This window comes from Falco punctatus (genome assembly GCF_963210335.1).
Source record: "Falco punctatus genome assembly, chromosome: 2".
Taxonomy (NCBI): domain Eukaryota; kingdom Metazoa; phylum Chordata; class Aves; order Falconiformes; family Falconidae; genus Falco; species Falco punctatus.
Window position 1 is genome coordinate 47,481,630 of NC_137581.1, and position 16,586 is coordinate 47,498,215.

Below are 16,586 nucleotides of genomic sequence, written 5' to 3' on the forward strand. Positions count from 1 at the left end.
TGTGTCTTCTGCCTGGCTCATCAACATATGTAGCACATGGGTCTATGGGTCTGTCAGCTGGGAAGGGGGAAGGCAAGAAAAAAGGGACACTAGGACATTCAGAGATGTTACCAATGAGCACGAACTCAGGTGGGTCATAGTGTGAAAGCTGCTGTAGCTGGTGGGAGAGAGGCAGACACACATCACAGACAGTTCTACTGCTCAAGAGCAACTGGCTTTCTGTACTAAAAGGGACTTAAGAGTCCTCAGGAAGCCTCAGAAAGGGCTTTTCTTAGCCAGTCTTTCACTAACATTGCCATTTCTTAGCTTTGATCTCAATTTTGATGCATTCCACCACATTATAATGACTCTCACTTGATTTCTAGCCATGCTGTGTGGAAGGACCAGGATTTATTTTATTTGTCATACTTACCACATTTGCAGGAGGGATAAATACTCACAGGTCAAGAAAGGACCTGGATTTGGGGACTGAAGAAAAAAGCTGTTGAAACTCCCCCCCAACTTAGTTTGAATTCACAGGCAGTTTTCTCTTTCAATGGTTTTCAAATCTGTAACACTACAGCTATACAAGTCAACAGAGAGTTTGGCAGTGCATTTTTGGTCATTATGTATGGAACAGAGATGCCAAAAATAAATGCAGTGAACCTCTGTGCATATTATTTAATAAAAACATTTTCTATATTGGCAGGGGTGGGGGGTGGATGTCGGTATAAATGGTAAAATTGCTGATGTATGTTTCCAGGAAAATCCCCATTTTGTTTCTCAGCCAGAATCCTTTTGGACTATTTCTTTAAACCAAATCCTTTGCTTTCATGTAGATGCAAAGATTTGAAAGAGATAAACCCAAACATGGACTCATCATTTTGAGAATGCATGAAGTACTCCTTTTGTCACTTAATTTCCCCAGAGTATTCATACGTGGTTACTTATCCTTTTAACAGAAATCTCTAGGGAGTTAGGAAGCTGGCTATCCCATGATCAGGAGCATGAACCAAAGTATTTCTCCCAATCAATGACATCTGAAGTGTTTACTGGAAAATTAGCTCCTCTTAGGTACTACACAATGCTGCAGCCTTGCAGTGCCTGTGTTACAGAAAGTAATTCATATATCAAGCATGTGGTAACCCCAATGAGGATGTGATGTGTGAAAGTGATCTGGGAAGACGGGATGTTTTTTTCTGCTCACTGTGCCTAACAATGCTGAAATGTTTTTTCCCTGTCCATTCACTTTAACAATGTGCCATTCTGTACCTCATAAGCACTTAATTTATTCCAACTCTTTGGCCTGACCTGTAATCCCCCCTCTCCTTACCCATCTGACCCATCTGTGTTTCATTTCCCACTCATCAGCATCCAAAGAGCTAGGCCCAGGCCCTGTTTGGAGCCATTAGACAGAGATTGGCACTGTTCCCTCTTCCTGCACCACATCCTCTGCTGAAAAAAATGACCATCAGATCAGAGAACAGAGCCTGCTTTGTCCCCAGCAACCAAGATCTGGAAGCACTTTCAATCATTTGCACTCTATACCCACTCAAACGCATTAATGTGATCAACATTGGGCCTGTTGTGGGCATTTTTTCCAGCAAATAGCTTGCTAACATTCCAGGCATGTACTTCCCTGAAAACAAGACTGAGACAGGGCCCTGAATATTCAATTGGAAAATCACCAAGAGCAAGAGCTTAGCTTGGCACGGCTGGTGTTGATTCTTAATAAGTGACTTCCTAAAGCTGAGGCATGGGGCTTGCAGCTTCAATGACTTGTTTGAAAAATATTTTGTAGGTGCCTCATACCACTTTATTTCCTGTGGTATGCGTCATATTGTGAGCTATTCTGAGCCAGGCTGTTTAAGCACACTAACATTTTTTTCCAAGATTGCGGTGTTTAACTAAAAATGTGCTTATACAAGATGAGCTCATAGCTATTAGTGCTGATGTAGTTTTAACTACTTGGATACCAATAGCCCAAGGCCTAAAACCTGCTGAAAAGAGGGGAAACCTAAGGAGAAACCATCCTTCACAGTAGTTTAAAGCTTTTCAAAGACAAGGCAGCAGGGAAAATATTTTAAAAGTCATATTTTGTTCCTATAGGATTTTCGCTATACTAAATACCTTTCAATCTCATTTCTAAAGCTCACTATTGGAAGACTTTCTGATATGAACAGCTGAAGAGATTTCAGACATCCAGTTGAAATAATTTTCTTTAATGTTTCTGCCTGTGCTATGTACGCATCCAACAAAAGCAGTTTATATGTCCATACTAGTGCAGCTGGATGGACTAGGTACATCCTAATGTTTTATTCATTTGAATGGGTCTTTCATTGACACGGCTACCATGACAAGGCAAGTTTGACTGTGCTGAAGAGGGTCAGCAAAGATTTTGTCAAGGCACTTCATTGTGGAGGAGGGTGTCTGGCTGTCACAGTGCTATTGTTCAGTGATGTGCTCTTGTACAATTCCTCATTCTCCAAGCTGAGAGAAAATGACAGCATTTTGCATGTGACACTTGAAATGTCAAGGGGAGGGATTTTTGTAGCATACCTTGGTGCCTAAAGAGGAATATGAACGTGTCTGTGAGGTATCTTACAGAAACCCAAATGCCTTGTTTCAAAGCCCATTTTATAGAAACTGCACCCACCTGGATTATATCAGGTTGTGTCAGGTATAAAGGCCTAAAAAAAAATTAAAAGGAAGGGGCTGGATATATATATATATGAAATGTTTGGACTGTTCATTTTGAAGCCAAAAGCTGTATCCTGGGCTTGATTTGTATCTAGAAGTTTGATGTAGAAGAGATAAAATGGAAATAAACACAGGAGAGAAAATGGAAATAATTTAGTTTCTTAAAATGTGCTACGTATGGAGCAAAGGGAACAAGAAAGGAAACAACATGCAAATGACAGATACCATGATCACTTTTTTTAACCCAAACTATTTAAGACACAGGGATTCAACTGCAGAATAGTTTATATAGAAGTACATTTGCACGTATGTGATTTAATTTTATCCAGACTCCTTTTTCTGTATTTCAGTGAAAAACAAAAGGTTTTATACCTGAAAATGTCAACAGAAATGTTTTACCATTTGCGTTAAAAGACCTAATTTTGTTGGTGAGATTGGTTTTGGTACAAATGCATACATATGAATTGAATTTGGACCCTTTCCTAATGGGGAACCTGGTAGTTTCTTCCTGAATTACCTAAAAAAAAAAAATCTCCTGTATAATTCTAACAACTCTGCTTATGCCTTTCTGTGGATTCTATGGTAATTTATGGCATGGTGTTCAAGTGGTAGTACTTTTTGAAAGAGTTCAAGTGTGTATGTTTACACTCACACATCTGATTCTTAACTATATAGATACCTCACAGGAGCAGGAACCTAGATTCTGTCAGAAATTTGCATAAATCAGTGATTATGGTAATCCCCACCCCCCCTAGTTTTTATAAAGAGCTTCTCTTTGAAGTGGGTTAAGATCTCAGTGGAGTATAGTTTCAGCTATAGCTGCCCACAAGCTCCCTGCAAAGCAAATTTCAAAGCTTCAAACCCCTCTTATAATACACTAGGCTTATTACAAATTGCTTTGTATTATAGAAAATAAGCTTCCCAATTTAGCAAAGTAATGGGAAGAGAATGCGTGTAATAGAATGTCATAATAACAAACTCTGTGATCAATCACGGGATTTCGAAGCAAATCTAGTAATGCTAGTAGTGTCTGCTGCAGTGGTGCTGAAGTTCTGTGCTCATGATGTTTGAGCTGATTTGAGTTTTCCCCTTATTTGGCCCCATAACAGAGCTTTAATGTTTAACATGGGCATAAATTCACTTTAGCCCTCAAGTGAAGACTATATTTGAGAACTGAATAGAATGCTTGAATTTACTCTCCAGATTTTTCTTCCATGATCAAGTAAAGTTCCATGTAACTTTCCTTCCCAGCGTAGTGCACACAAAATCTCAGGAAACAGCAGGGTTTAATTAGGACCCTGGTTTATAGTTTCACCTGAAAAAATACATTTTAAAAATCATATAAGTTTAGCTGTGCAGATTTTTTAGTCAATAAATTCTTGCTAATTAATCACATTAACGGCACTCCTTAAAAGTTGAAACAAAATCACAAAACAAACCAAATACCCCATAAATATTATGTATAAAGAACCATTCACCAATGCATAAACTACGCCTAAAAACATTTACAAATATTTATTCTCTATTTCTTTCTTTTCCATTCTTCTTGTCCTTTTTTCTTTTCCTTTTTATTTTTATTTTCTTTACTCTTTCTTTTTAATTTCTTTTTCTCTCTTTTGCTGTCTCTCCTCTCTTTCTTTCCTTCTGCTTTTCTTTCCATTTCTTTTTCTTTATTACAGACACAATGCCAAAATGATGCGTATGTGGATAAATGCGCCTCTGCTGCCAGTGCAGAAAGGGTAGCAGTGCATGGGGGTGCAGAGCAGAATGGTCTGAATACAGCTATGGGTACTTACTGTACACCCTGGAAATAATGCCGAACTGAAGTGAAATCTGAATCATGCCTGGGTCTGTGGCAGCATCTGTCAACATATTATTTTCAGTTTGGTTTTGATATGGGACTTAATTACAGTTGGTATCTACAGTTGACTGCTTGAGATTTCCATGTGTACTAAAACTTTCTGCTCTTCTTATTTTACTAAACTTTGTCTTTCACACGCCTGTTAAAAACAGGTGAGGATTGAAGATGAGACAAAACTTGAGTCTGAAGTGGAATAGAGGTTTGTCCAGCCAAACACAGCAGTCTGCAAATGATGAACCAGCAGAGATGTAGGAAAGTAATGTAAGCTGTGCTTAAGAAAGAAGCCATTGGAAATGGTAGAAGCTTCTAAGAGACTGGGGTTGTTGGGCAGGTGAGTCACTTAGTTCATTTGGGTAGGCTGATAGAATATATTTCCTCTCTTGTTGATTATCAAGGCATGAGATATGAATTTCATCTTTTGTTACTTCCCCCATGTCAGCATTGGTATAGTCTTTCAATTTTCTTCCTCAACATCTATATCCTTCTGAATAACACACTGAGACAATCAACTAACACATCTGTACACTGTCCCTTCTCAGCTGGTTCTGGGGGATCTGCAGATCACACTTTCTATCCCTTCAATTTTACATTAAAAATGCTCAGATGCTAAGTAGTGTGTAACAGTGCATAATCTAAAGATAAATCTGGTCTATGCTCATGTTTCTGAAAAAAAAAAAAGAAATTGTTTTGCACCAAGACTGACCAGAGACATTTTAGCGCTTGAGTACCTTTCCCATGCGTGTCTTCGGTAAGCCACATGCCAGCACAGAGCATCAGTAAAAGGAACAGGTCTCCTGCTGTCAGTCCCAGCTTGAAGACCAAGGGCTTCTCTCTCTTCAGAAAGATCAAGTACAGCCATCTTAGTGGTCCTCAAAATCTCACATTTTTCTCCATTTGATGACTTCTAGAGGCAGGTACAACACATTGGGCACACCTCTCATTCCATCCTTGCTATATACTTGCTTATGTACTTGCAGTACTTCTACCAGTTCTCAGCCATGTGCCACCTGTATTGTATTTTGAAAAGAGTAAGTAGAAGTGGTGACATTCTTATATGAGAAAAACTAAGCAGACCCTGCCATTCCTGAAGGAAACAAGCAGGGAGTTTGCTTTTTCAGTTTTGTTGTCAGACTTTGCATCTCTATGATACCATCTCTTCTGTTATTCAGTTCATTGTAGTGGACAACTTTCTAGTAAAAAGAAGAGTGTTCATTATTTTCTCTCATACAAATGGATGTATGTGATAATTTTAATAATAATAGCGAATACTTTTTTTGGCTAAGAATGACATTTAAATGGTAGTATATGGACTTATCCTGAATAAACGTCTTATTTTCTTTTACCAAAACATTTTTTTTTGCTGTTGTCCTTAAGTCATGTTATAGTCAGAGTTGCCTTTAATTTGGTAGCACTAATCAGGTTGTTAAAATATTGAGTGTTGTGGACTGATTGGATGTGACTCCACCAGGAAATAGGATCTTCTGTGGCTTGACTGTACTCCAAAGACTCTGATTGTCTAAGTTTTTTTTCAAATCTTAGAGAAACTGAATGAAATTGGTGAGATGCCACAAGATATCGTAATGCAAAGCCAAGAGGAATTATAAAAAATTATGCAAACCTGAAGATCTTTCTTTCTTTCTTTTTTTTTTTTTTAATCTGCATTTTCTCAGATATGAAATGCCATTATTTGATTCCAGTTTCCTGGAATAGAAACTATACTAGTACCCCAAAGTTTAAGAATTTCCTGTGCCCTACAAATCCTGGAGTTTTGCTAATAATTATGGTCTTGGAAAAATTTTCCTGAAACAGTAAAGAACATTCTTTCTGGTTCTCTGTTTTTCTTTTTCAGGTGACTCCTTATAACCTGCACAGTGACAAAGCTACTAGTCAAGAGAACTTGCAGGTGAGAAGCCATATGCAGTTGGCAGCTGTAGAAGATTTCCACTTTTTTTCAGTCATGACTGCGGGCATAGTTAGATGTGTGTGTTAATATTCAAAAAGAAGAGAAACATGAAATTATCAGGAAAATATACTTATTTATAAGGGTGGAAAGATTAATGGACCCTGAAGCGTACCCAGTATCTCTCCCTTTGTTTCATTCTATGTGCAGATCATTTCATGTGTGACTCCATGTGGTCTGATGCCCAGTTTGACTTCACATTGACAAACATATCTGCTTTGTGCTTCCAAAGCACTATAGTAATATAGTCCCCCTACATGTTCTTCACACTCTGCGTGGTTTCAGAACAAAAGAGAAAACAAGAAACAGGAAAATAATAGTCTTTTCTAGAGTCTCTCTACTAAAAGATAGTGGAAGTCTCCACAGTCTCTCAAATATATCTATTTGGATCTAATTCAACAAATCAGTTTAATAAATAGATTTTTAAATACTTTCTGTTTTTCCTTTTTCCACATGCTCATGTGAGAAAGGTTTTCAGCCATTGTGGTGTCTGGGACAGAACAGAGAGATAAACTGCACATCAGCAGTATTTGGAGACTGAATGCTTTTAGCAACAGCTTGCTTCCCAGAGGCATGATATTATGGGCTCCAGGAAAGTAAGGGACATCACATTAGGGAAAGGTAAAATTTTTAAGTAATATTTTAGTAATACTCTTTCATGCATTACTCTGTATTGTTCTTCAGCAGTGATGAGCGAAGAAGGAGGTGATTGCTAAGAAATTTTCTTTTTAGGGTCTATGAGGACAAGTTTGACAAACACCTGTCAGGAATGACATAGGGCAGTAGAGTGGACTAAATGAGCTCTCATGATCTCTTCCAGCTCTGGGACACTGTAATTCTACCGTAATTTGGAAAAAAGCTATGGATAGATCTAACTAATGTGTTGTAGTTTAATCATATTAGAGAAGTGAAAGCAGAGCATGGTTCAGACCCATCTTTCATTTTGACAGTTGTAAAGAGCAAGCAACTTCATAGAAATAAAACCTAATGTAAGAGAGTATCCATCAATAAGCTCATACATTCATTTTTTGGGGGGAGGGGGAAAGACTTTAATATTAATATTTATGGAAATTAAGAGTATTAGTAAATAACAGCAACAAATAATAAGTTTCATAATTACACATAATGAATTCAGTTGAAAAAAAGTTTATTGCAAAAGCAGTGATCAAACTAGACATTGCAAAATGTAAAGAAGACAGTAATTTCCAAATTTTTAATACCTATTTTGAGTTAAATAACCATATTCTTCTGAGGCAGTAAAAGTCTTTGTCAGAGACAGTTCCCAGGGAAGGCCTAAAGTTCCTTTGGATCAGATCTCATTTCTTTAATAGCAAAAGGCATCTCATTCCTGTTCTAACATGGAACATTCATTCGGAATTATAGCTAGCTTCTCAAAGTAGAATTTTAAAAAGTAGTTTCTTACTCAGGTATGTATATGAAGGACTGGGGATATTAACAGTCAAGACTTTCTTAGAGAAAACAACCAAAGAAAATAAAATATAATATTTTAATATTATATTTAATATATAATAGTCCTTGAGACTAATTGGGTTTATTTCCTTGGTAAAGAAATTGCCCAAGTGATCATTTGCACTCTATATGGCAGAGACCATGGATGGGTTTATATGAAAGTATAATTTAAATTAAGTGAATTAATGGATAGATACTACATATCTACATATATTTCACTGACATCTAAATAATAGAAAATTGATATAAAAAGTTTTCAGCTTCAGTTGTGTAATCTGGTATATCATGTAATTAAAAAATGAACATTTGGTTTATTTTGACAAGAGCTTTAAAAAATTTATAACAAAGGGGGGGTTATATATGCAATTAGGAATATTGAAACAATCAAAAAAAACACATGAAAAGACTTTCAGTTCTTTATTTTGAATAGTATCTTTTTAAGAGGAGTAATTAAGGGAATTATTTTATGTAGATATATATGATATTTGTAAATTCCTTAGAATATAAGCAATGTCAATTACAATTGAAAGTATTATATTATCATTTGTATATTAAAGCTGAGATATGAACACCTGGCTGGAAGCTGGTAATTGTGACACTTAGATTTTTTCATAATTATCGTCTCTTTGAATTTTTAATAAATAAATTATTGACACTTTTTCCTCCAGTTTATTTACTTATTTTTAAGATAAATCACGCTAGTGAGCTGTTGTTTTAAAAAAAATAATAGTTGATTACCATTTCTAATGACTTTAATATAGCCATTTTTATTAGATCTTCAACTGTTAAAATATACTCCTGTCTGCTAGCTTGATGTGTTAATTTAGACTCCTATAAAACACTTCTAATAAATTCATTAACTTATTTCCACTTCTTATGTTAATAACCACCTAAAAGGACTCCTTTGAAAATACCTGTCCTATGGCAATTTTCATAGCTAAGCCTATTCGCTCCAAGAGCCGTGGCAGTTGGTCTCATGTCAAACACCCAAAGGCACTGGGCTGAACAATGCTCAGGGATATAAGATGAGAAGTAGCCCACTTTTTCAGATACATGAGAATATGTGGGGACTAAAGGCTAGTAAACAAGAGGTTTAGCTATAAAATAAGAAACTATAAAAATCACATTCAAGCTATTTTAAGGAAAAAAAATATGATCTTTGGCTCACCGTATCATTGAGGTACTATTTTTTTATAACACAATCTGCAGCTGTGCACAGAAGAAAAAGATTTGGGTAGATTTAGGTTGAGACATGGCCAGATTCTGACAGGTGTAGACTGGCATACTTTGCAGAAGATTGGCTCAGAATGGGCCTCTGGCTCAGGCTATGCATAATTGAACATACAGACATCATGACTATTTGATTTAACCTTGGTTAGTACCTCTGAGCCTGCAGTATTGCTTAGGGGAACAAAATAAGTGGCTTTGGATTTAACCATCAGCTTTTTGTTTTCAGATTACTCAATATGTTGGAGCTTTGACTAAGCTTACTTTTTTCTGCCCAGAAGCCTCAAAATATGAATTGGAAATGACATTTCACTGAGAAAAAGAGTATAGATAAGCAAAAAGCAGATGAATACATTAACCTCCTGTATTTTTCTTTGATAGAAAGACATCAAAATGCTGGAAGATAATGTGATACATATACATTTATCTGAATATAAATATAAATATATAAATATATATATTTGTACATATATATAAAATATATATAAAATATAAATATAAATATATAATATATAAAAATATATTTATTTAAATATTTAATATATTTAAATATTTAATATATTTATATAAATATATAATAAAATAAAATATAAATATATATAAATATATATATAAATATATATAAATAAATAAATATATAAATATTTATAAATAAATATCTAAATAAATGAATATAAATATATCTGTTCAGAGACATCTAGGATAAATGTAGAAAATACCCTGGTCAGTCATTGCATAAAGGTGATGTAGTGATACAGTATTATACTGACAGAACCAGTGCAACTTTTTTCATATCAGAGATGCAAGAATGAATTCTGACTTGCAATCTTGTAACATGGGGGGAAGTATTCTGAGAACAAGAATGGGATCTGCTGCTACAGAGTGAAAAAAATAGAAAAAGACATTGTCCTGCATAGTAAAATACTATGGTTTTGGAGGATTCTGCTTTTTTTGTATTTTGTTGCTTTAGAAGACTTACAAAGGAAAATGGTGATATGCCCCAGATTTGTTTGGCAAATCAAGTAGTCAATCTTTAATCAAAACTTTCGCTTCAATAAATATTATGCAAGGCATTCTCATGTAATATATATGTTTTAGATTTTATTAGTTGAGATTAACCTTTATGAAAATATACATGAGTTCAACAAAAGACACATTCTAGAGATGGCTTCTTCTAGTCTTCTATTTTTCAGGTGAAAGGGGGGGGGTGGAAGAAGAAAGAAATATAGTTTGAAACCCATTTTTTTAAAAATTGCTAGTTAAAATATAAGTGTTTTCTTTCATGTGCTTTGGGGGTTTTTACGACAAAAAAAAAATCTCCTGTTTTTATAATATAAAAATTATATTTAGTGGACTGTGGACAATTGGTCTTGGATCAGCTCGAGAGGAGCACATTTACAGAAGAATTAAAAGCAGGAGAGAAAAATTAATCTTTTACTTATCATAAATGGAAGCTTATGTTTAATTTCTATTACACGTGAACTAACAAATTCCATATTTTCTTTCTGAAAAGTAGTGGGATGTTGGGTAAAGCTGGTTGGAATTTTACAGTTGTTTTTGATGAGAAAAATGACCCCTTAATCTAATACTTTGATGACAGTTTTGTGTTCCTCCTAACAAATACGAAATCTGAAATCTCAGTTTTCAATGCCAAATTTCTTGTGTTTTCCTCTTCTACTGATTAATTCAAAAAAAGAAAAACTAACAAAGAATTGCTTGTCTCCAATTCCTTTTTGTTATATTCATGATCACTAGACAATGGTCCGATCACAAACACCTTCCCCAGGGAACAGTATGGAACATGTGCTGAGTTATAATTAAGTGAAGTTGTGATAAAATTAGCACAAATAAACAACTATTCACACAGTGAAAAAACAGTAGGAAAATGCTACCACAGAAAGTAAGTTCTTATCATATCAAAGGTGCAGCACGAATACAGGCATGTTTACCATTTCTCAAAGCAAAGTGTGTCCTTCTCCCATCTCCCTACAGACAACATACACAGACTGTAAAGACATATTTTACTCTAAAATTTTCACAGGGAAGATCTTGTGAACATTACCAAACTGGACATAAAGCAGAGCAATAGTATGTGGTAACAAAATAACAGATGTACTTGACTTAGGTCAACTTACAGTTCTCTTTCTTCTCTTTAATAGAAGACTGACCATCTGTAATTGGGAAGGAAGATAAATTTCTTCCTGCCTACTTTTTTTTTTTTTTTTTTTTCTTTTTTTCTGGAGTGGCTAGATGAATTTACTCTGGGAATTCAGTAAAAGAATGTTAAGAATGACCAACATTTTTCCATCCCTGCACACAAAAAAATACATTAAAGGCAAAATGCTCCATTTACTGCAGCAGCAGTTGGGAGATACTTGACACAGCCAGGAAACTGTGAGCTGAGTTTCTCCTGGAACGTTTGCTACAGCTTCTTGTGGATAACATTAAAGGGACCTTCATAAGGGTTATTTTGCACCTTAGTTGGGGTGATGCCAGCCATTCTTCAGACATTTTTATGTCTCAGAGGAAGAAGATAAATGGTAGCTAACAAGCATGTAGCCAGGACCATGGTGTGACAATGGCAAGGGAAAAAAGACAAACAGCACAAATAGACAGACATCTGGATGGGGCAGGAGAAAAAGGGAGGAGTAGGATGATTTATTTTGTTTCCAACTGACTTATGCTGTGATCTACGATGTCTTAAAGGCATTACTGTCCCCATTGTTCTCCACCAGCAGCTATCAGATCTATCTTCTCCAAGGAGTTCTCTAAGAAATCACAATGCCCTTGAAGACAGCTTCCCCTTTAGTCACTGGGCATTCACTTGGTTCACCTGAGACCTCTTCCAGCCTCATGAAATTTATTTTTTCATGCTGATCATACTAATGGAAACCTGCATCTGTAGTGGAGAAGCAACAGCAATGGTAACATCAAAATGGTGGATTTACTGCATATTTGCATCCATATGTGCCCCAGACTCTTTTCTCTTTCTACACACCTTTTCCTCAGACTTTTAAGTCTTCTCTTCAAGAGGATTCCTTCCTGTAAACTTCCTATAACTATGGCTCATCTTTGTATTGGCTGTAAGAAGATAGAAGCAACTTTTTGCTGCATAATTGTCTAAATCTGTGTCCATATTAACCAATGGAGAGTTCTGCCTGATGGGTTTGGCTGCTTTACTGACTGAAGTGGAACTTGAAAATTCCTGTTCCTAAGCCCTAAACACAGCAGAACTAGAGTTGCACCTGACTCAGGTGTTGAGTGCAATCTGAGGTCTGGTGGACCAAATGTGGCCTAAGAAAGCCAAGCAGTAACTAATTGTTCTGGTTTCAGCTGGGATAGTTAATTTTCTTCTCAGTAGCTGGTGCGGGGCTGTGGTTTGGGTTTGGTGTGAGAGCAATGCTGACAGCACACGGATGGGTTTGGTTGTTGCTGGGTGATGTTCATACTCAGTCAAGGACTTCCCAGTTCCTTGGGCCCTGCCAGTGAGAAGGTTGGAAGGGCACGGGGAATTGGGAGGGGACACAGCCAGGACAGCTGACCCCAACTAGCCCTAGAGGTATATTCAATACCATGGGATGTCATGCTCAGTATACAAACTGGGGGGAGCGGGGGGAAGGTGTTGGCTGTGGCCTGCATATCGCTGCTTGGGGACTGGCTGGTCAGCAGGCGATGAGCAGTTGTGTTGTGCGTCTTTTCTCTTCTCCCTTCCCTTTGCAATTCATTCCTCTCCCATAGCCCCTCTTCTTCATTATAATTGTTTATTATAATTATTTATTGGTTATTATTATTATTATTATTAGTGTTGTTGTTGTTATTATGGGATTTTATTTTATTTCAATTATTAAATTGTTCTCATCTCAACTATTGAGTTTTAAATTCATTTCTGATTCTCCTCCTTGTCCCTTGGGCAGGGTGGGGGCCAGTGAGCAGGCATCTGCAAGGTACTTAGTTACCAGCTGGGGTTAAACTACATGACCCAGAGAATACAATTGATGTAACATGCTATTCAGAAATATGTAGACTCTAAACAGAAAGGATTACTTTTGATTTTTTTCTACACTGCCAAGCAGGTAAATCTGTGCAAAGTGATTACGATGATGTATGTTTCATTGGTTGTTAAACTCTTTTTAGCCTCACAAGCTAAAATCACAGCAGAAATTGTTTTTATGTAAAATTGCAAACTAGATCTGTACACTATGTGGGTGAAGGCTAGGGGCAGTGAACAAAATTCTGCATTTTGCCTGTACTGGCCCTGATTTTCTGGTTTCATTGGCTATATTGTGGGTACTGGAACTTCAACACTGAGTTTTCTTTAATTAAATGCTTCATTCATATATTCCTGGCATCTAATGACCAGTGGGGAAGAACCAGGTCTATTATTTGAAGCCACTGTCAATGGTTCTGTCACTGAGGTTAGACTACCAGTTACTACTTTCTAAGAGTAGGTGTCCAAAAATAAAATCAATAAAAAAAAGTTTTGGAAGGCGAGTATGGCCTCATACTTGAGAGCAATAGTCAACCTCTAACTATGGGATATTAAAATAAAACTTTCCCAGGGCAAAAAATATCTTGTAAATGACTATTCTGAGGTTTTTTGCTCCCACCACTGGAATCAGCTGGTACCAAACATCATTGATGGAAAGCTGGTGTGCATGGCTTCTTCTCCAGGGGAAGGCATTTTTGTCTCCCAGAAAGAAAAACAGTACAGAACTTTATGTCTACAAACGACTTCATCTTTAACTGGATTTGAATATTCCAGACTTTTTTGGGTTTTATTAGAGCACTGCACTTGAACAGCTTTTCAGTAGTTAGTGTGGATTGACTTGGCCTATGTCAGCTGATAAACAGGTATCATTATAGCACAGGTGGTATACCAGATTGTTACTCAGGCTGCAATGGCAAATAGCATAAATTATTGTATTGAATTCTATGTAGAAATTTCATTAGATAGATCAGTACTTAGAATTGTGTCTTTTTGTGTAAATATTTTCAATGGGTTATTGAAAGTAGGCTCTATTTTGTGTAGAGAATTCAGCCAGTGTGCTGGACAACTGGCTGAGTGTTTCTCACGAGGCGCTAGGACTTGCAAGAAGATGAATGGATGTTTTTTGATTAGGAGGACCGAGCTGAAGAGAAAAGCATGGATTTGTCTGTAACTGAAACGGTATAACATCTATTTGTTTCAAGAGTCAGGAGCCCAAGAAATGTTCTGGTCCAGCTTTGCTAGAATGGAGAAATCATTCAGAAGCAGTGACCAGAAGCTTTTGTTCTCTTGTGTATTTGCCAACACATAACCCTGGTAAAAACAAAAACAAAACCAAAAGAATATGCTGATGTAATTTGTCTCTAGATTTGATTACCACTTGCTTTTCAATAGAATTGCATATTATATTGCCTCAGGTTATGTCTCTTCCTGGCTGAGTGTATGCCCTCGCTAATCTAAGGTATATATAGTGGAGAGATGCAGGTGTGCACCAGCACAAAATATATATGTATACACAATATACACATCATACTCACATCCACATTTGCATGTACATGCAAAGACACATATACATACAGTATATATTTGCCACATATATATCCCACCACTCTTACCTATGTATGTGAGTTTTTGTACAGAGCAAATCCAAATGCATGCCTTCAGTGACAGCAAAGGCACGCTCCAAGAAAGTGCCAGTCAAGATGGCTGAAGGGCAAAGGCCAAAAACGTGCTGTGATAGGTATCAAAAGAGGAAGTGTACATGTAGCTTTGAAATGTACGCTTTCTGTACATGTGGAGCAATACATGAAGGCATTTGTGAAAGATTGGGTGGCAGTTCTTGCTATATGTGTAACATCAATATTCTGATGCATCCTGGCTGGTTACTGAATTATGAGTAAAGCTTAAGAAGTTGTTTCTGATATTGAAAGCACTTCATAACACGGTACTTGGCACAAACGCTGTGTCACATACCCAGGCAGTGGATCAGAGCTGACTCTCAGAGTGGGGGAAGTCACTTGAAGGAGAGAGGGCTGCCGGGTGGGTTGTCTCAGCAAGGAGCTTTGAACCAAGAAATTCAGTCCCATACTCTTAATCTAAAAATCGGAGTAATTTCCTGACCCTCTTGGTTCTATGCTTGCAGGGTGTCTTACTGTTTATGGTTAGGGAGAAGAAAGCAGATAGTGGTATTTGTCAGTGGTGTAGCAGTAACAAAAAGGGTGAACTTACTTCTGTGTCATATCAATGAGGTGAAAAACTCAATCTTGTCCAAATCAGACATTGGTAATTCCTATTTTTCTGTGTTTATTGTCATGACAGTCATATTATATGTCATACTGACATAACAAACACAAATGGTGTTTGTTAACAGTACAAGTCCTTTTATTTTCCAGAAGGTAAATTTAAATCTTTATTCTTTTTATGTACATATTTTCTGATTGGAAAAGCCTGTCAGGTATATCCTGATAAAATTTTATTTTAGACATATAAAAGGACCAAGTTTAGAAAGTTCATACAATAAACTGGTTCTTGTACTCTGTATGTAGTTTAGCACTTTTTCTATATGCTTTCAGGTCTAAAATCACACTTCACACAGCTAGCCACACCCTATTTTTGTGCAATTAAATATACCTGATCAATATATGTGTAAAATGCCTTCATAATAATTTTCCACTAAATTTTGTGTAAAGATAAATGACTATGGTGTGCAAAGCAACAAAGATTAATGTATCTGCTCTACTGATCTGAGCACCTGATATGAGCATGTTTTGCACTGAAGGCCATCTGTGAAAGATTTTTCTTTTTTCCTTCAGCATCACTTAAACACTATTTTACATAAGTCATTTTGAAATTATCCATGTACCGAACTAAGGAATCGTACGCAACATCTTTCTTACACAGTTTGGAAATGAAAATGGGTAAAAGAACAACAGTCACATGTGTGCAAGTTTAGGGTGGATATTTGTCATGTTAACTCTGAGCACAAATAGCAGTACTCCAGCCCAGTTCCACTAACATCAATGAGAACTTCAGCAGGACATGGTTTGGAAAAAAAAAAAAAAAAAAAAAATAGGCTTAAAAATGAACTTTTAAAACCAGGACGAGTTAAAAAATGTAGAAGTTTGGAAAAGAAAGTGGAAGGAAAAAATAGTCAACAGAGACAAGTCTGTAATGGCATGAAACAGACACAGTATGGTATCTTCTAACTCACCATGTTTCAGTTCAGTAAGATTTCACAAACCTTCCTGAATAGCTCTAAAACTGAAACAAGAACATTTTCTTGAAGCGACTTCAATATTACAGAACACCCCATGAGGTCTGTAAACTTGTTAAAATATTAAGAAAGACATAGCTGTTAAAAGAGCAGTTCTTAAATCAGCTCCCAGGTGGAATATGAAAAAAAA